This window comes from Bidens hawaiensis, unplaced genomic scaffold, assembly GCF_021521415.1.
Source record: "Bidens hawaiensis isolate Kalapana, Puna unplaced genomic scaffold, B.hawaiensis_p1.1 tig00009577_1, whole genome shotgun sequence".
Taxonomy (NCBI): Eukaryota; Viridiplantae; Streptophyta; class Magnoliopsida; order Asterales; family Asteraceae; genus Bidens; species Bidens hawaiensis.
The window spans coordinates 535904-558595 of record NW_027491716.1 but is presented as its reverse complement, the minus strand read 5'-3'; the positions used below and the strand labels follow the sequence as shown (position 1 = coordinate 558595).

Genomic DNA, 22692 nt, shown 5'->3' with positions numbered 1-22692 from the left:
CGACTCGTATAGCCTTGAGGGTGGTGTTTGAATACTGCATCCTTTAGTAATACATGCCGGATACACGTCTCTTGAATCTGAACGTTGACAGATGAACTACTTCACAAGCATACTAATACTACGCTCCTCTCATTTCACTCTTCAATCTCCAAAATGCTTCTAATGCCTTCCAACTGTTTGATGTAATGCTCTTCTTATTACACGGTGCTGGCGGGTGTTGCAACTACGCTCTATTCTCTACCGCTGGCTTGAAATTTAACCTTTCAGGATGAACTGTACAAGAATTGGACTTCGTTGTAACCACTACTCCACTGCTTCTGCTTCAGCCTATGATTTCACTCGAAGAATTCTGTGCCTCAAAAATGCTTCCAGTGTGAATCTCAATGATGCCCTCCAAGTGTTGGATGAAATGCTTCAAAGAAAGCCTCCACCTTCCATCATCCAGTTTAATCAGCTGATTACTGTTATTGTAAAGATGAAGCAGTATTCCACCGCGCTTATGCTCCTTAACCAAATGAAGCTGATGGGTATTCCTAGTGATATATATTCAATGAACATCTGTATTAACTGTCTTTCCCGCCTTAATCAAGTCTCCTATGCTTTTGCCTTACTGGCAACCATCTTCGAGTTGGGCCATCCACCTAATGTGGCCACCTATACCACTCTCATTCATGGCCTTGTTCTTGCTGATCGCGTTTCCGAAGCTCTTGACTTGTTCAACAAACTGATTAGACAGAAACTTTGTCAGCCTGATCAGTTTATGTTCGGAACCGTTATCAATGGGCTTTGTAAAGCAGCTCAAACTAGCAAGGCCCTTGAATTACTCAGGTTCATGGAATCAGGAGGCTCGTGCAAACCCTCTGTACATCATTACAATATAGTCATTGATAGCCTTTGCAAAGATCGTATGGTTGATCATGCACTAAAACTGTTTTCCAGGATGACTGAAAAGGGTGTCCATGCAGATGTTATCACCTACAACTCTTTGATTCAGGGTCTATGTAACTTCGGTCGAGAGACGGAAGCTGCTAAAATGTTGATGGATATGGAGAAGGAAGGAGCATCTCCAGGAGTCGTTACCTTTAGTATCTTGGTAGATTCCTTTTGCAAGCAAGGATCCGTAAAAGATGCAGAGCTTGCTGTACAAGCAATGGTACAAAGAGGTCTACATCGATGGATACTGTTTGCGTGGTGAAATAGAGGAAGCAAAGAAAGTTCTTGATGGCATGGTGGAGAGGGATATTGTGCCCAACATCATTACGTATAGCAGCCTGATAAATGGATACTGTAAGAAGAAGGAAATTGATAAGGCTAGGCATCTTTTTCAAGAAATCCAAGACAAGGGTTTGATTCCGAATGTTGTTACTTACAGTAGCATGTTACAAGGTTTGTTTGAATCACGGAATCCTATGGCGGCTAGAGAACTGTTTGAGAAGATGCAAACAAAGGGCCAAACTCCCAATATATGCACTTACCGTATCCTATTCCATGGTATGTGTGACAATGGTCAGTGTGGTGATGCATTGGCTCTCTTCCAATCACTGGGAAGCAAAGAATTGATGGAAGATGTTGGGCTGTACAATATATTGATTGATGGTTGTAAGAAACATGGGAAGCCTGAGTTAGCCATGGATCTGTTTGATGAACTTGTGTTGAAAGGATTGAAACCGAATGTTAAGACATATACAGTGATGATAAGCGTGCTTTGCCAAGAAGGCTTATTTGGTAAATGTAAAGAATTGCTTAGAAAGATGGAAGATAATGGTAGTTTACCAAATAGCGTGACGTACAATGTCATTGTTCAAGAGTTGTTAAAGAAAAACGAGTTTGGAGAGGCTGAGACATTTCTGGAAGAAATGATAAACCGAGGTTTTATGCCTGATTGTGCTACTTTGGAGAACTTACTACCTCGGATCCCAGATGTAGGGAAAGATTCTCGTTTGAGAACCATTGTTCAAAAGCTAACAAGTGTAGAAATAAAAGATGTCAAGAGTACCTAATCCAGCTTGCTTGTTTAAGTTGTGCAGAACATGGTTATTAAAATATAGTGTTTTGTAGTTTTTATCAGAATGATTATTAAAATCTGGGATTATTGGTCCAGCATGCTTATAAGAAAAATTGAAATTCAAGTTATTGGTTTCTTAACGCTTAACACTGAAGTTATATTGATTATATATTTCATAGACATCTAGATGGATGATTCAACAGTACATTAATACTGCAATCACCAAGATGACCTAGTTCTAATGCAACAGTTGACTTGGCTGTGTTTAGGTTGAGTTCCTGTCACTAAAAGAAAATGTCCATTCCCATTAAGCAACTTGATTACATACTAAAAAAATTAATCGTACTTGAAATTCGTTTTAAGTTTCTTATTGAACGGTTTCGATTTAGTTATAAATATGAACTTGTTAGTTCGTTTACCCCAACTTGAAAATTAGAGGGTGAGAAAATTGAGTGTGTGTGCGTGTGTATTTTTCGTTTATCACAATAATTAAAATTATTATATGGAAATTCATATTAAAGTGGTAACAGAATAATGTAACTGTGCTGTAAAAACAACAGGGATTCTATTGCCACCAACAAAAATAAAAGCACAAAAATATTTTCTTTAAATTAATAACATATTGATCTTTCTGCGTGAGACTGTAGAAGCAAATGATGAGTCTTCAATGGAAAGCCGTTTTGCGGGATGCCTGAGCCTCTAGAGATCCAAAACAAGGGATTAATTCCTATTGTAATTAATTTGGTTAATTTTGACTATTTTGGGGGTCAAGATGTTATTACAGGAGGAGTTGACTTTTGTGGTCAACGCCGATCACATTGAAAAGGTTTGGTCTGCTAATTGCCAAATTGATCACTTTTCTTGTGGTACTACCTTTAAACGAATTGGATTAAATTTCAACAAGGTTAATTTGGTCAAGTTTGAACTTTTGATGGTCAAGATTGATTGATTTGAGGCAATATGGAAGTATCTTGGCATTATGGTTTAACTGCTAATTAAAGATGAAAAATGGGCCCATATGATTGCAAATTGTAATGACATCGAAAGGATTTGGATTGGGTAAAAAGGGTTTTTATAACCCGGACCGAATCGATCCGATTGGTTCTAACATTTTCCCTCCTGCGGCACAAGAGTTCGACTTGAAAAGGGTTTTTGAACGGCTGTATTACATTCACAAAGCGGCGGCTAGCAACAACTAAAAGGTACAAAAGTAGGTTTTAACTTAAAAAATGAGTTTCAGTGGGTGTTTAAAAGGTAGGTTTCCAAAGACTTGATCTTGATTCATTCATGTATGTATCTGGCAAAATGCTTATTAATTTTCTCAAACCTTTGTCATCATGACCGAGTGGATCGGATCGGATATGTGTATGTTTCCCGCAACTACTCTCTTTTGCCTGATTTCAAATTCCAGCTTAACTTACAGGATGGTGAACAATTGCTTCACAAGAATTCGACTTCGTGGCTGTTATCACTACTCCACTGCTTCACCTTCATCCTACATCCAAATGTAATCACTTACACTGCGCTAATCGATGGATATTGTTTACGTGGTGAAATAGAGGAAGCAAAGAAAGTTCATGGAATCAGGAGGCTCGTGTAAACCCTCCGTACATCATTACACTACAGTCATTGATAGCCTTTGCAAAGATCGTATGGTTGATCATGCGCTACAACTGTTTGCCAAGATGACTGAAAAGGGTGTCCTTGCAGACATTATCACTTACAGCTCTTTGATTCAGGGTCTATGTAACTTTGGTCGAGAGACAGAAGCTGCAAAATTGTTGATGGATATGGACAAGGAAGGAGTATCTCCAGGAGTCGATACATTTAATATCCTGGTAGATTCCTTTTGCAAGCAAGGATCCGTAAAAGATGCAGAGCTTGCTGTACAAGCAATGGTACGAAGAGGTCTACATCCAGATGTAATCACTTACACTGCGCTAATCGATGGATATTGTTTACGTGGTGAAATAGAGGAAGCAAAGAAAGTTCTTGACAGCATGGTGCAGAGGGGTCTTGTGCCCAACATCATCACATATAGCAGCCTGATAAATGGATACTGTAAGAAGAAGGAGATTGATAAGGCTAGGCATCTTTTTCAAGAAATCCAAAACAAGGGTTTGATTCCTAATGTTATCACTTACAATACCATGTTACAAGGTTTGTTTGAGTCAGGGAATCCTGCAGCAGCTAGAGAACTCTTCAACAACATGCAAACAAAGGGCCAGATTCCTCCCGATATATGCACCTATCGTATCTTGTTGCATGGAATGTGCAAAAACTCCGAGTGTTTTGATGCATTGGCTCTCTTCCGTTTGCTGGAAAGTAATGAAATGAAGAATGATGTAGGTTTGTATAATATATTGATTTATGGCTGCAGCAAATGTGGGAAGCCCAACTTGGCTATGGATCTGTTTGATGAACTTTTACTGAAAGGATTAAAGCCAGATGTTAAGACATATACAGTTATGATAAGTGTGTATTTCCAAGAAGGGTTATCAGTTAAAGGTAAAGAATTGCTAAGAAAGATGGAAGAGAGTGGTTGTTTGCCTGATAGAGTCACGCACAATGTCATTGTTCAAGAGTTGTTGAAGAAAAACAAGTATGAAGAGGCTGGGAATTTTCTGGAGGAAATGATCAACCGAGGACAAAGACTCTCGCTTGCGAACCATCCTTCTAAAACTAACAAGAGTAAAAAGAAAAGATGACTGAATACCTAACTAAACATCTCGGTTAGTTTCCTGTACTTGTCAATAACCTATCTAGATGTTTGCTTATGCTTGTTGCTTTCTTGCTTGTTCAAGTTGCATAAGGCATAATTATGATAATTTGTTGACTAATGTATGAGAAGCCACTAATTCTACTACTTTTTCGATGGTGCTATGACTAATTCCAAAAGTAGGACAAGATTCTCATATGCAAACCATCCTTCTAAAACTAACAAGTGTAGAAACAAAATATGGCTGAATACCTAACTAAACATCTCAGTTTGTCTCCTGAACTTGTCAATAACTTATCTGGATTTTTGCTTATGGTTGTTGCTTTCTTGCTTGTTTAAGTTGCATTGAACATAATTATGATAATTTGTTGACTGATTTATGCTGTTTTAAATGTATAATGTTATACACATCCATACTTATGATGGCTTTCTTTATATTAATTTGACTCCTAATGCTTTAGGAAATCACGTGTTGCAATCATATCATTAGATTAAACTAACTTCTTGATAGTAGAACGATATAATACATATCCTAGTCTACTGTTTGCAAGATAATAAAAGACATGACCCGACCTGTAGGGTTGAAATCAGGTTTTTAAATCCGTCAAACCCGATCCTTTCTCCCTCCAAAACCGGCCTGGCCAGAACCTGATTTTCACTTTTGTTGACCCAGCCCAAATCATTTTGTAACCTCTATGCTTAACACTGGATAACTCAAGCTCTTTGATATTTAAAATCCGGCTGCATAGCTGAATAACTGCATTTGTAATGTTCACTTTTGGGCAAAAATTCAAATTATATTGATTTTAGATCTTAAAGACATGTAAACAGATGATATAAATGCACATTAATATTGCAAGCAAGGATCTGTAAAAGATGCAGAGCTTGATGTACAAGAAACAGTACAAAGAGGACTGCATAGTGCTATAATGTGTTGTGGGTCTATATGAAGCAGCTGGACGAAGGCCTATGCGCCTTCCCTGCTAATAATAAAAGATCTCCAGGGGTAGAACCGTAATATGACCATTAGGATAACGAATCTAAGAAAAGAAACAAATATGTAACAAAAACGATGCAAAGAACGACAGTTCATTTTCTGATCTTACAAAAGCACACAGAAAGTCTTCAAAAAATAAAAACTTTACAATCTCATATATAAGTTGAACTTGGATGATGAAAATTTACCTGGTGCATCTGAACTAATCAATGTTAATAAATAATAATCCCTTTTCACCTTCATAGTTTTTTGTTACGTTCCCACCAACTTTTCCGTTTTGCAAGCAGGACGCAACAAGTACTGATGATGATGCCTCCTTAGCAGGTAATGGGTTGTCATCAAGTAAATGGTTAAAAGCACGAAAATTATGCATATATTAGTGAAACATATGGACACTAAAAGATAGATGGAAAAAATGAAGAGAGATTCAACTATCTAAGTGCAATTAAAAAAACTAGAACTCGCGAAGAGGTCTAGCAGTAGCAGTAGCAGTTGCAGTTAAAGCACCACGAGCAACCTTTCCCGTTCTGATTACATGGTGGAGATGAATCCGTATCTTTTAAAGCCCTGTCACATGACCACTTATAATAACATCCAAATGTGCTGTATCATAATTATGTTCACATGACCACTTATAATAACATCAACCAGTCGGGTTTCGGCATAAAGATTTTCCAGACCATGTGTGCCGCCTAAAGAAATCTTTATATGGTTTAAAACAGGCACCCCGTGCGTGTCACCAAAGGTTTACCGACTTTGTCTCGACCATCGGTTTCATTCAAAGTCGTTGTGATAACTCTCTATTTGTTTATTCGCATTGTTCGGACACGGCATATCTTCTCATTTATGTTGATGACATAATTCTCACTACATCTACTGAACAACTACGGGTTCAACTCATGAATCGTCTTGCTAATGAGTTTGCTATGAAAGATTTGGGGCCGCTTAGTTATTTTTTGGGCATCTCGGTTTCCTGGAATGGCAACAAACTATTTTTGTCTCAACAAACTTATACAAATGACATTCTTAAAAGAGCCGGCATGTAACATTGTAAGTCGGTACCCACTCCAGTGGATACGAAGTCAAAACTAGGACATTTTGACAGTCCGGTTTTCGAAGACCCCACCTTATTTCGCAGCTTAGCTGGGGCGTTACAGTATCTAACTTTTACCCGGTCGGATATTTCGTATGCAGTTCAGCAGATTTGTATCCATATGCATTCACCTAAGATTATACATTGGGAAGCCCTGTTAAGTATTCTTCGCTATCTCCGTGGCACAGCTTCCTTTGGTCTAACTTTGAGCTCGTCTCATGGTCTTTCTTTACGGGCATATACCGATGCTGATTGGGCCGGATGTCTGGACACTCGGCGATCGACGTCTGGTTACTGCGTGTATCTCGGAGACACCCTCATCTCGTGGTCTTCTAAGATTGGGCCGGATGTCCGGACACTCGGCGATCGACGTCTGGTTACTGCGTTTATCTCGGAGACACCCTCATCTCGTGGTCTTCTAAGCGCCAAACTACTGTCTCTCGCTCGAGTGTGGAAGCTGAATACCGTGTAGTGGCAAATGTAGTAGCTGAAATTTGTTGGTTAAGAAATCTCCTGTTAGAGCTTCATAAGCCGCTCTCTCATGCAACTTTGGTGTATTGCGATATTGTCAGTGCTATATATCTATCTGGGAATCCCGTGCAACATCAACGTACGAAACACATTGAGTTGGATATCCACTTTGTTCGTGAGCAGGTTCAACGGGCTAATGTTCGGATGATCCACGTGCCCACCCAGTACCAAATTGCTGACATCTTCACCAAAGGTCTCCCAAAGATACTTTTTGATGACTTTCGATCTAGTCTAAGCATACACCCACCTTTTACCCAAAGGCCTCCTGCTTTGACTGCGGGGGAGTGATAGATCGTTCTAGATGATGTCTAAATTGGGAAAATATTGTGTAATTATAGCAATAGTATAATTGTATTCTATAGGTGATTTGTATGATTTCCCAATAATCTTTCAATACAGTTTAAAAGGGTAAATAAAAGTTTACAACTAATATAAAACAGAAACAAAGACATGTTCATTAATCATTATCAGACATTCATAAAACAGAGCTCTTGTATAAACAAAGATGCAGCAGCAGGCAATAATGTGCATTAGCAGGATCATTTTTTAGGCTTTATATATATCGGTGTTTTCTACTTTGCCTTTTGATTCTTTTTGTTGCTTCTTTTTAAACAACCCGTTTTGAACCAAAATTACCATTTTTTGAAATGGTTGCTAACCTGCCCGACCGTTTTAAAAAAATAAAATTCAAATCACGGTCTAGAACACACAAAATGGGACATTCTATTCTGAACACAGAAACCTTGATTTCTTAATTGTCATTTAATTTTGACTCATCGTCAGTCAGTCGACTTTCAGATTATGTTGCTGAATATCATCTTCATAACAGCAGCTCCTATCAAATTCCAGATGTCAATCTCGTACTTTCTTTAAACACCATCCATTTGGTCAAATGGCTTAAAGTATTATCCATTTCTTGTTTAATATAACAAACACACACACCGGGCGAAACATAATAACAACATTCAAGATAAGCTTAACTAATACTTTTCATTACTGTAAAAGGTAACACCAATAATTTATAGTTATTCTAGTTTGACTTTCCAAAGTCAACATTCATAGTTGAACATAACCATTCAGTTTGTCACCAAGCGTAAAATGATGAATTTGCGCATCAAATTCCAGCCTGACTTTCTAAATTCAAAATACCAACATTTATAAGTTGCAGCAAACCATTCAGCAAACTGTCCTATCAAGAAGTTTCAACAAAAATCAAAACACCATTTTAGGATGGACAATTTCACGTTCAAAAATGGCGGTAAGAATATAAATAAAGAATATATTGCTAATTTATAAATAACTTAAAAAGTGTGATAATAAGTTACAAAAATATATAAAATGTTAAAGGTGTAACTGATACCCAACCCTAATAACAATCGGTTTTTGGGTCCGAGTTTATACGGGTTAGTCAGGCACATGTGAAATTGGGTACAAGAACATTTTTAACATACAAACCCCTCATCTTTTGTCTGGGCTTGGGACTGACAACAATAAACAAAAAAAATTATAGTTAGCCGAGTTAAAGATTTTACACCATCATTCCACTAAAGTACATGTACAAGTTGTTCAAAAATATAATTAAGATAGATAAAAACAACATACACCAAGTTGTTCAAAAAGGACTTGCTTTTTGCTTTTGTAAATATGATTAAGCATCTCATTAAGACCATTAAAACCGTAAAAAATGAACATTATTTATGTCCTATTGATTCGATTGGCGGGCCATTTCCTGTTGACCCAACAATTATTCTCTATTATATCTTTTAGACATAGTAGTTAAAATAAAGAACAAGATGTGAAAGTTAAGTAAATAAAAAAATTTAAAATAAAAGCTATATATGTCCCACCTCACTTCAAATTCAAAAATCACAATCTCCTATATATGTCCCTCTCCAACCGGGTTTCACCCAAATAATTCACCAAATCATTTTCAAACACCAAACACCCGAGAACAAGGCTTGGAATCCTACAAGATAGATCAATCAGAAACCAAAGATCCCAAGTGTTACAAGTGTTAACAAGAAATTTACAGACTTCTATAATCAAACTTCTTGTCATATAATGTAAGCGATCTATCACTATCAAGATTTAAAAGCTTAAATCATAAGAACGAGAACTCTTACTCCCAGTCTATTCCTTACCTCTTACCTATGTCCAATAGTTACATAAAAATCATTAAATTTTTTCTTTCACTTTTAATTAAATAATACATTTTATAGATTTATCATTATACTTTTTTTCTCCACTCACAACCAGTTTAATAAAATATTAAAAATTATATGGTGTGAACAGTAAATTTGCAAATTTAACTTTTCTGTATAACATTTTATCTCTCATCTACTCATAACCACTATAATTTAAAAAATCCCCTCACATATTTTTAGGGCACACGTTGTGAATGCTCTAATCACATTAAAAGTCACTACCTTTTCTCTTTTACTTCTAATTAAATAATACATTTTTATACATTTATCATTATCTTTTATTTTGTCTACTCACAACAACTACTCTCATACAATATTAAGAAATTATACAGGATGGTGAAACCCCAACTTCAACTATAACATTTTCATACCACTCTACTCACAATCACTCGTGTCCCGCCGATAATGCTCTTTTGCGGTTAAATATTTGTAAACAGATATAAATATAAATGAGCAAACATGTGTTGGCTTGACCTGGTTTGAAGAAGGCCTGACCCACTTCTCCTCTCCCTCAAAATTATATGGAAGAAGCAAGCCTTCGAATCATAAAACGTTTGATTTTCAATGTAAAATCTCTTGCTTGATCGGTGGTTTCAACTTCCATCATTCATTACAATTATTTATTTATTTATTTTATTTATTTTTACCTGAATGAGCTCGTTTGCCAGATTCATGATACGCCTTCGTTATTACTACTCTACTTCACCTTCAGCTTCAGCCTATCATTTCAGTCGAAGAATTCTGCGCCTCAAAAATGCTTCCAATGTGAAGCTCGATTATGTTCGATGAAATGCTTCAAAGGCAGCCTCCATCGTCCATCATCCAGTTTAATCAGCTGATTAGTGTTATTGTAAAGATGAACCATTATTCCACTGCCCTTTCACTTTTTAAGAGAATTCATCTCTTGGGTATTCCTACTGATATCTACACGATCAATATCTCTATTAACTGTCATTGCCGCCTTAATCAGGTTGATTATGCTTTTGCCTTGCTGGCAACCATCTTCAAGCTGGGTCATCCACCTAATCCGGCCACCTATAGCACTCTCATTCATGGCCTTGTTCTTGCTGATCGCGTTTCTCAAGCTCTTGACTTGTTCAACAAACTGATTAGACAGAAACTTTGTCAGCCTAATCAAAATATGTATGGAACCATTATTAATAGGCTTTGTAAAGCAGGCAACAGTAGCAAGGCCCTTGAATTACTCAGGTTCATGGAATCAGGAGGCTCGTGTAAGCCCCTTTTGCCGTATTACACTGCAGTCATTGATAGCCTCTGCAAAGATCGTATGGTTGATCATGCAATCCAACTATTTACTGAAATGACTGAAAAGGGTGTCCTTGCAAATGTATACACTTACAACTCTTTGATTCAGGGTCTATGTAACTTTGGTCGAGAGACGGAAGCTGCAAAAGTGTTGATGGATATGGAGGAGGAAGGAGTACCATGTTACAATGTTTGTTTGAGTCAGGGCATCCTGCAGCAGCTAGAGAACTCTTCAACAAGATGCAAACAAAGGGCCGGATTCCTCCCGATATATGCACCTACCGTATCTTGTTGCATGGAATGTGCAAAAGCTCCGAGTGTTTTGATGCATTGGCTCTCTTCCGTTCGCTAGAAAGTAATGAAATGAAGAATGATGTAGGTTTGTATAATATATTGATTTATGGTTGCAGCAAATGTGGGAAGCCCAACTTGGCTATGGATCTGTTTGATGAACTTTTACTGAAAGGATTGAAACCTGATGTTAGGACCTATAATGTGATGATATGTGTACATATCCAAGAAGGGTTATCGGGTAAAGCTAAAAAATTGCTTGGAAAGATGGAAGAAAATGGGTGTTTGCCGGATAGCTTCACATACAATGTTACTGTTCGGGAGTTGTTGAAGAAAAACGAGTGTCAAGAGGCTGAGAGTTTTCTTGAAGAAATGATTAATCGAGGTTTTATGCCTGATTGTGCTACTTTTGAGAACTTACTCCCGCGGATCCCCAATGTTGGAAAAGATTCTCGTTTATGAACGATATCATTCAAAAGCTAAAACATGTTGAAAGAAAAGATTTCAAGAATACTAATCTAATATCTATGTTCAATTCCTGAAAGTGCAATTTGGGAATTTAGTTTTTATATGAAAATTTGTTATCTTGTATTTTCATGTTAAGTTTTTCTTCTCTTTTGATGTTTTAAGATAATAATAAAATTGTAATATCATGGAAGGGAATAGTTTCTAAATGCTTAACATTGAATAACTAAATATGTTAGATATCTGCATAAGTGCATACACTAACTGAAATTATATTGATTGCAGTCACCAAGACCACCATCTAAAGCAACAGCACTTGACAGGTATTAAATTCATTTTCTGTTGTATAAATTTACATACTATTATATTTACATGCTATTATATTATTTTAGTGTAAACAGTATTATTTGGTTTTCTACAAATTTAAGGAATGAGAAATTCAAAACCTTTTATTAGTAATAAATAAAAATAATTAACCCTAAAAAAAACAAAAACAAAAACAAAAAAGAAAGTTGATTTCAGGGTCCTAAATGGAGCAATTTGATCTTAAGTTTGGGTCATCATGTCACAATGTTTACCCATGAAGAGGTTTTGATGGAGATGGAAATTATGCAACTCTTCACTGTTTAAAAGTTCTAACTAATTTGTCTAATATCAAAGAACATTTAGCTCAATAGTATCTTGGTGTATGATAAGGTGCTCCCTCCCCTAAGGTCGAGGGTTAGAGCCACGCTGTGGACCGTGCAGTAGAATTAGGAGTAGATTAGATGGGTGTGTGAGTTGTTCAATTAAAAAATCTTATTTGTCTAGTATGAAAACTAGTGCACCCTCGTATTCATGAATTCATGTATGCCATTTAAACATAGAATATAACTTGGGTGCTCAAAAGGAAACGAATGATGACTCTTTATAAGGTCCTAAGACCAATGCTGACTCAGAAAGCCAAACTTCAGGTTTATTAAGGCTGTGGGATGGGTGATAAGTGGCGTTAAAGATCATTCTTAATGTTAAAATTACATGACACATCAAATATTAGAACTCAATAACTTCTTGAAATTTTATTTCCAAGAAAACTCACAGAAAATTTGAACAAAATAGTCGGTGAAGTTGCTTGTGTCCAAACATGTAATGTGATAGAGTCTAGAATCCGGGCTCAAAACAAATGATTCAATTACTCAAAAAAAATACCCAATTCGAGAAGGGTTGGTCTTCATATTACAATAGAGCTAGATATAATTTAGATAATTTAGACAATTTGAAATAAAAGAGACTTGGCTTTATTTATACTAAAAAGGTCACAGGGAGTTTTCTCCACTTAAACCCGACAGCACCGTGAAATGAGAATGGTAATGAAGCATTTCACCAAACAGTTGGAGGACATCATCCATCTTAGAAGCATAAATTCTTGTTTAAAGCATAAATAGTTGGAATAATGGGTAATCTCCATCAAATACTCGCTTATTAAGTTGTGTCTCATACCTTGCTCATTATCCTTAGGATAGGTGTGAGGTAATTACTCGTTGATATCGAGCATACCTGTTTGAATTTTCAAAAATTTATCTTTTGGAATTTTTAAATAGGTTTTTCTTGATTTTTTAATTTTTATAAATTTTATAACCAAGGAAATTAGAAATATAAAAACTAAAAATGGTGGATTAATATATTACTATATTACCAATGACAAATAAAAGAAAAATGTTTATGGTATGTTTCGGGTAAACGGGTATATATGTTTTGAGTGATCGTGCCGATTTTCACCTAATACTATGCATGTCATATACCCATAATTTTTTAAAAGCTAATCTCATGTTTGAATGCTAGTCTCGAATGTTTCATGTTTCATGCCTATTGTCGAATTCGGATACGTTTGTCTCCATCCCTAGGTGGCTATGTACATTGGGCAAACACGCTGAGGAGGATTGTATTTTTAAGATATAATGGATATATTTGAGCATGGCAATAACGGAGTCAAGCCAAGCCGAACCAGGTAAGGCTTGAAGGAGTTAAACGGGCTAACTTGACTTGGCTTGTTTATTTTAACGAACTAAAATGTTAAGCTCGAGGTCGACTAGTTTAATACGTCTGCCGACTCATTTTGATTAAACTTAACAGTCTAGTTAACGAAAATTAACGTTAGACCGCAGACTTGTTACAAGATTAAAACAACCTAACCCGAAGTTCAAATTTTTGAATGAGCATTTGGTGTTATTGAATCTCTATTTTATGTTAACAAACGACATAATTACACATAGTGCCCGAGGTTTGAGTAAAGTAACACCTTTAGGTACTAAGAGTTTTAGAGTAACAAGTATGGGTTTTAATTTTTCAATTTTGAAACGAGTTTGGGTATTAACATTAACTTTTGTTAAATTCTAACAAAATGATTAAAATACCCATGATGAATATTAAAATACCAAGACGCAAGACTAACATTGGTCCAAGTGGCAGACAAACAGTGAGCCACGTCACCTTAATTAATTAATTTTTTTTTGGTTTTATTGACACCTTAACGAACGCAACTTAAACCAACCAGATTCGCATCGAATCACCGCCGCAACTCCTAGCACCGGACAACGTTCGAATTTTAATAACGCCTGGGGTTTACAAATCCTTTTGTTTTACTTCCGGTAATGTAACGAACGTAACCGAAACTGGCCAAATTCATGTTGACTCACCGTTGTAACGCTTGGGTTTTACCAACACTCGTTTTACTGATTCACTGTCGCAAAGCCTGAGACCGGCAACGCTCGAATTTTACCAACACTCATGTTTTAATGACCAAATAAAAGTCGGTTTAAATATTTTTATTTTTTTATGTGTTAGTTTGACAAGATTATTTTGAGGTTTTCACCTCATGGGTTTTACCAATGTCGTTTATACTGTAACGAACGTAATCGATACGACCAAATTCGTGTCGACTTGCCATCGTAACACTTCGTTTTACCTGCCAGGGTAACGTTGACGCTTGAGTTTTACCAACGTCCGTCCTTTTTTGACAGAATAAACATTGTTTTAAATATGTTATTTTTTTATATTAAGTTATAAATATAAAACAAAAATAAATGATTATATATAAATGTTATACTTTTTAAGTTATTATCACATGATCAGTCACTCGCCCAATTAAGTTAATTGATTAGTCTTTCAAATTTGGAAAAAAACTGAAATGCCCTTAATCTTAAGAGAATTGTTAACAGAAGTTAATACTAAATTATTAGTTTAAAACCTTAGTACCAAAGTGTTATTTTTATTTAAACCTCTGACACTACCGTATGTGTCTTAACAAAATAAATGTCTATTAAGGCCATGGACGACAAAAGCCAGGTTTTTTTGGGTGTTTTTGGGTGACAACCTCCCCCCCTAGCCGATTTTTGGGCGATTAGTGAGAGGGGAGGGGTATGGATTGAAGATAATAATAATAAAAAATTGAAAAGCATGATAGAAACATAATGCTATGCATGATAGAAACATAATTTATTCATTTCTGGCATTGCTGGTGTAACTATAATGCTATGTATGATTATTCCGACCATTTATAATATCTGATTTCCGTTCGATCTTCCCCTTTCTTTTGCTTGCACAAGAATTCGACCTCGTTATTTATGAGATTTGTGATAATTGCTTGTTTATTCATATTATACAAAGAAGGTATAAATACACAACCTTAAAGCATGATTGTAGGGATATACAATAATAACCTATACAATGTCTATAAATAAAAGATATGAAGATCAGACTATTATTGGGAAGATTGTGGAGGGGAATGATTTGAATTTTGAATATATTATTATTCTTGATAGTTATTACTGCTTCTGCATCTCCAACTGTTTGATAAATGCTTCACACTACGCCCTAATCTTTAAATTTAAACTTTCAGGATGAACAATTGCTTCACAAGAATTGGACTTGGTTGTTATCACTACTCCACTGCTTCACCTTCATCCTACCATTTCAGTCGAAGAATTCGGCAGCTCAAAAATGCCTCCAAGGATGATGCCCTCCAAGTGTTCGATGAAATGCTTCTAAGACAGCCTCCACCTTCCATCATCCAGTTTACTCAGCTCATTACTCCTATTGTAAAGATGAAGCAGTATTCCACCGCGCTTATGCTCCTTAACCAAATGAAGCTGATGGGTATTCCTCCTAATATCTACACCATCAACATCTCTATTAACTGTCTTTCCCGCCTTAATCAACTTCCTTATGCTTTTGCGCAACCATCTTCAAGCTGGGTCATCCGCCTGAGCCGGCCACCTATACCACTCTCATTCATGGCCTTGTTCTTGCTGATCGCGTTTCTCAAGCTCTTGACTTGTTCAAGAAACTGCTTAAAGAGAAACTTTGTCAGCCTAATGAGGTTATGTTTGGAACCGTTATTAATGGGCTTTGTAAAGCAGCTAACACTACCAAGGCCCTTCAACTGCTCAGGTTCATGGAATCAGGAGGCTCGTGTAAACCCCGAGTACATCATTACACTACAGTCATTGATAGCCTCTGCAAAGATCGAATGGTTAATAATGCAATACAACTATTTACTGAAATGACTGAAAAGGGTGTCCGTGCAGATGTATACACTTACGACTCTTTGACTCATTTTAAAAAAGGACACATTTCATAATTTAGCTAATTCAAAAGGATAAAATTTGTAATTTTTTTTATATTTTTGTTTTGTTTTCTTTTTTTTAAATGACAATTCGAAGCCCTTTTCAAATGTTATTGTTACAAAGTTTCTTATCATGCCATTTTATCTTGAAATTAATAAAAAGTAATATTTATTTCGAAACCAAATACAAATGGGTAACAAACTGTGTCACGCCTAACTTTTTTTTAAATTGCAAAACCCGATTTTTAATTTTCATTTTAAGTAACATATATATAGACATATAGGAAAATGTTGGTTGAATCCCACTTTTATCTGGAACATATTTAAAACATATTTGTGTGGATGAGAACAAGGCACATATAAAACTATCTATATTAATAAACAAAAAATAACGGAGTTGGCGAGATTCAAATCATTTTTGAATCTTATTGGATCGACTCCCAATGTGACGCCCCAAACGAGATTTGGAGGGCTATTTCTGGATTTTAAGAAAAAAATAGGCTATTTTGATTTTTTTTCTCTCTAAAATGAGTCAATTTGGAATTTTCCCATAAAATAATTTTTGTTGAGTTTTATATTTTAAATATAGAATATATATGTTTCATTGTATTTTGTAATCAAACCTATAACCTGTAGACCCTTTTGAATTCTTAATTGTATGTTAAGGTATCAAAAATTGTAGTTCCAATTTTCCATTGTGCGTAAGTATAAGGTGCCAACTAAGTTGCATGCGTGTATAGGCCAGTATGGATGGGTGGTGACAAAGTTGCTATTAGAGCTAAATGTTTTAGCGAATTATGTATTCTTTAGTACCCAGGCTTTAATAAAAAGACTTTAAACACACTGACTGGTAAGATCATCTAGTACATGCATTTGTGCTTAAATATTTCTTGGGCAGGTTTGATTAAATAATGGTTGTTCACGTTATTTTATATTTTCTATATTTATTCTTGTTAATTTATTAAAAAGCACTTGTTAAAAAAAAAGATAATAGGTTGTATAGGTGTACTAAGTTGCATAAAATATGAACACATGTGGGCATCAACCCCCAACATGTGGGCATCAACCCCCTCCCCCCCCCCCCCCCCTTCCCCTTTTTTATTTTATTTTTTTTTATCTATATGGTGTTTCCAATTTGATTGTTTAGTTTCTGAGAAAAGAAAAAGAAAATAAAGAATTAAAAAAAAATCACCTCCCACGTATCTAGATGTTCAAGTATGAGGGTTTAACGATTTAGGCGACGAGTGGAACATCTAGAACGATGAAAAATGCCTGCAAATTTCCATATCCGAAATAACTTGCATGAAGCTTGTTAATTTCCATGAAATAACAACTTGAGTTGAAGAACAAAAGTCACCAAATCCAACCGCCAAAAGAGAAGAAAACTGAATAAAACCAAATTAATGATTTATAACTATAAGAATACAAATAACTCACCAACCCTGTACTACAGGAAAACAAAGGGCCATGACAAACACAAATTCAAAATTATATTAAAAGTGCTACATTTTATCTTTTATTTTTAGTTAAATAATATTTTTTATACATTTTATCAATTAAATAAACTAATTCATTTAGTGACGAATCTAGAACAAACGTTAAATTTTCTTTTTTTTACTATGTTTCGCACAATGTAAGCGAAACAAAAATAGAAACACGATAACAAATAAATTTAAACACATGTGTGCAGATTTCTCCTATACGGTTTTTGGAAGCTAGAAATTGAGCCATTACAGCCTCTTCTGTTACTTTATCAAATGTTTCTATTTAACCGCACAAATTAACGCATGCTCAAGTACTCATCACCCATTCGATTACACAAATCCGTCTTGATAAGTTTCATTTTAGAAAAACACTTTTCAAGCTTTCAAAACCCGATGTGTTTAAATTTATTTATTATCGTGTTTATATTTTTGTTTTATTTACATTATATGAAATACGGTAAAACAAATACTTTTTTTTTAACTTTAAACTAAACAATGACCCTAAAACAAATATGGTTAATGGGTAATGACCCAATGGGGTTTTAATTAGTTTGGACTTTAAACTTTGACTGAGATTTAACTGGTTTGAATTTTTAATTTAGTTTGACCTTAAACAAATAAGGAATAAGGGTAACACTATATTTTTTCAGTGATAACGAAATACAAAAACCGACAAAATAAAAAAAAATTATACTACCGATAAAAAGTTGAGGGACAGTAGAGGCTACTCTTGCTAAGCCTTTATGTCCGCCCCTGTGATCTACTATGCCAATATCATTGGGTTCTCAAATACCTTAAGAATGCCCGAGGAAGAACCAAGCTTCGTGTTGAAACAAAATTGTTTCGAATCACACCAAATAAAGTAGTTAATTAATAGAAATTAATTTTAAAATTAATTTGAGCCAAATCATGATAACTTCAAAGACCTAATCAACGATTGAACCAAGCATCACTGAACAAATCAGTATACTGAGAACATTAGGCGTGTTCGCTTAACTGAATGTAATAGAATTGAAATTTGCATAGGATTTGGAATTGGAAGGAATTAGATTTGGAATTTGAACATTCTCATAAGAATTGGAATTGGAAGGAATTGAAATCCAATTTCATTCTTGGTGTGTTCGTTTGACATATAAGTTGTAATCTATCACCACAAATGAAATGAGATCGGTTTTCTTTTAACGAGGATGACGGCGGAAACATTTTAGTTTTTTTTAGATTTTTTGTTTTTGATTTATATTTTGCGGTATAATTTTTTTATTATTATTATTTTAATTTTTTAGTGGTTTCTATTAAGATAAAAAACCCCTCAAAAAATATTCAAAAATAATATTCATACCTCAAAATATAAATCAAAAACAAAAAAAGGTAATAAAAAAACTAAAATATTTTATTCGTTGCCCTCATTAAAATAATTAGTAAAAAAAAAAAAACCTCGAGAAAAAATTCAAATGAATTCACATGAAATTTTCTACATTTTGGAATGATTTGAAATCCCTCTATTTAAAGGAATTTGAGAATTGAATTCCAATTCCAATTATTTGAACCGAACACACAAAAATGAAATTAAGATTCCAATTCCAATGAAAAGAACACGCCAAGCCATGCGATTTTAATTCTAATTCTTTTAAATTCCTATGAATTATGTGAAACGAACACGCACTAAAGTGTCTAACTGAATGTTTAGACCATCACTAGTCCGGACCTTAAAACTAATTTCTTATTAATTTTATGTTATATATTGTTTTCCATTCACTTATTGGAAATCGTCCAAATACATCATTTCCAAACCCTAAAAACGAAAATATAATTACTTTTCTCAAAATAATACCATTACTTTTACTTTTTAAACAAATTATTAAATAAAATACAGTTTTCTAATAGTTAGAATCGTGGCCATATATACATTATACAATAGTGTTTACTTAATTTTAATTTGTGGGAGTAGATGATGGCCAATACATATGATGTTTCTTAACTTTCCGCGTTACAATCATCCTTCATTCTAGAACTTAGGATAGAACGATCACATTTGAAATTAAAAACATAGATTCAAATAAATAAAGGGAAGGATCATTCAAAGTACTGATAACGGAAAAAAGAAACCTATATAAAACAGATTTTTTTAAATGAAAACTGATTGAATGATTAATTAAATTATTATATCAAACACTCTTTCATAAATAAAATCCAAATACGACAAATTGAGCCAAATTTATAGAAGTGAAGTTAACTAGCTACATAAACACCAATGGGTTGTGGTAAAAGCCTTTAAACATCTTGGGTGAGAAGGGTTTAAAAGGTTTTGAGTTCAAGTTTCATAAACCACAAAATTAAAACATATTTGTTCAAAAAAAGAAAATAGAAAAAAATAACTTACCTACATAAACGAGTAATCTAGTCAAATACTGAAATTCACGTTTGCTAGTTGGAGCAAAAACCCGTGACCCCTTATCATCATGAGTTTGGCCGTTGATGTGTCTTCGTTCAGTACTTACGAGACCACTCATAACTTCATACTTACGAGACCACTCATAACCTTATACATTTTTAAAGGTTGTCTTTTCAGTTATCTGAGACGGTATTTTAGCATGTGTTGGTCTTTGTCTAGTTAGTTTAAGTAGAAGTTCGCTAACTCTTTTATCAAATACATATAAAGAAACAATAATATTTATTTATTTGTATTTTCAGTAACCGTAAGGAATGCTATAGTTAATGGTTAGACCACATATAATGAATGAATAAATAAGTAAAAAATCAAATCCTATTGTTTGATAGGTTACAGCTAATTGAACAAATGTGAAATGATATATAGAGACAAGGAAGTGCCCATATGTATTTAATATAAAAAAGGTAATTTTTCAATGTACTTAAAAAACTTACTTTGATTAGGCGATGCGGGATCTTAAAACTCATCCAAAACACTGAGGTGGTGTTTATTTTTTGTCAGAAGATCTTTCTGACCTTTTATGTCTGCGCCACGTAGACCTTTAGGCTTGAAGACTGTTTGATTTTTAGAAGACATTTCATTAAAAAAAGTATGCGCGCCCTTTTTTTCACGCAGACATGGACCACCCACTTCTTAAATCTCTAACATCTTCTCCATTCTTTCATCCCCTTCATTCCATCAGGTCTTTCAAACTCTAGCCCTCTTTCATTTCATCCCATCACCCACTGCCTCCCCACCTCCGGTTAGCTGCCGCCACCTGCCCCCTCCACCTCCGGTGCGTCGCCGCCACCTGCCCCCTCCATCTCCGGCCACCTCCAGCCGCCGCCGCTCACCTCTGCCCCTGCCTCCGTTAGCCTCTTTCTTTCCAGCAAGCTGTCGTCGGACTCTCTCTTCTCCTCTTTGGTTTGTTAAGGTTTTATTTTTTGTAACAATCTTGATTAAAGTGATCTTCTTTAGATTACAATCTTGATTCTTGATTTTCTCTTGATTAATTTTCAATTACTTGGTTAATAATGGCTCGAGTTATAAGTGACATTAGTGTATTAAAGTGAAACCCATGACGATTGATTCTTGATTTTTGACCCGTTTAATTTTAGTTTTACTTTTTGATCCATTTTGTTTATGTTTGAGTTTGATTTGTGCATTGGAAATATGTTTGTGTTTATGCTTGATTTATGCCTTGAAAATTGTTTGTGTTTAGGTTTGATTTGTACCTTGAAAAATTGTTTATGTTTAGGTTTAATTGTTGTTAATTGGTTTGTTCAATCAGGTTATTAGGCCTTTGTTAATTGAATTCTTGTTAATTGATTTGTTAAATTAGGTTCTTATTAGGTTTTTAGTTGAATAAGATACTTACTAGTTGCTTCATGTTTACCACCTCAATTTCTCTCTCTAGGTTACACACTTTCTCTCTCTAGATTGTATACTATATCAATCAATCATGCCCAGTAAAATCCCACCGACAGCAAAGCTATAAGTAGAGTCTGGGGAGGGTGGGATGTAGGCACACCGTACCTCCATCCAAAGGAATGAAGAGGTGGCTTCCAGAGAGACCCTCGGCTCTAAGTACATGTGTATGAATCAAAATAAAGGAAATCAAAGTTTAACAGTTATATACAAACTACTACTAATTATAATAATATTAATAATAAGATCACAGTTTAACAGCTATATAAAAGCTAATAATAATAATAATATATGTAAGGGAAATATCATTATGGTATGCGACCTAAATAAGTTAAGTCTAAGCCCTAAGGTATTCAATTCTCTCTAAAAATCCTTAACTTTAATTCTACTTCTCCACGAATTCTTATCCTCAACCATGTACTCGGAGAGGTTTAGGTCTATCAAATCATGCCTAATTCTCTCATCCCAAGTCAATTTCGGTCGTCCTCTACCCCTCCTCCCCTCTATAGTAATGTTTTCTACGGATCTAACAGGATTCGTCGTCTGTCTTCTCTTTACATGTCTAAACCATCTCAATCTCCACTCTCTTATCTTGTCTGCTATGTTCGCCACCCCTAATCTCTCGCGAAACACAACGTTTCTTATTCGGTCTAGCCTTGTGTGCCCACACATCCAACGTAGCATTCTCATTTCTGCTACCTTCATCTTCCGCACTTGTGCCTTCTTGATGGCCCAACACTCTGATCCATATAGCATTGCAGGTCTAACTGCCACCCTATAGAATTTTCCCTTTAGTTTAGTCGGGAAACTCTTGTCGCACAATATACCTGTGGCTGCTTTCCATCTACACCATCCTACCTGAACTCGGTGGGTCACATCACTGTCTAATTCCCCATCGCTCTGTACAAATGATCCTAAATACTTAAACTTCGTTACCTGCGGGACCACCTGCCCTTCAATTATGATCTGTGCGTCTTCATTGTCGTTTATCCCACCAAAATCACAGTGGAGGTACTCCGTCTTAGATCGGCTAATCTTTAAACCTTTTGTCTCTAAGGTTGTTCGCCACTCCTCAAGCCTCATGTTTAGATCTTGTTTTTTCTCAGTAAGTAACACAATATCGTCTGCGAACATCATGCACCACGGGAGAGTCCCCTGAATCGACTTTGACAACTCAT

The 22692-nt window shown here is 35.2% G+C and overlaps 1 protein-coding gene and 1 pseudogene across 1 annotated transcript in view; both read left to right on the top strand.

Moving 5' to 3' along the window:
- Positions 1-22692, top strand: part of LOC143533045 (putative LRR receptor-like serine/threonine-protein kinase IRK) — a 223692-nt gene that overhangs the window by 98556 nt on the left and 102444 nt on the right. The gene's annotated exons all lie outside the window — the stretch shown is intronic.
- Positions 269-11568, top strand: LOC143532994 (uncharacterized; annotated as a pseudogene).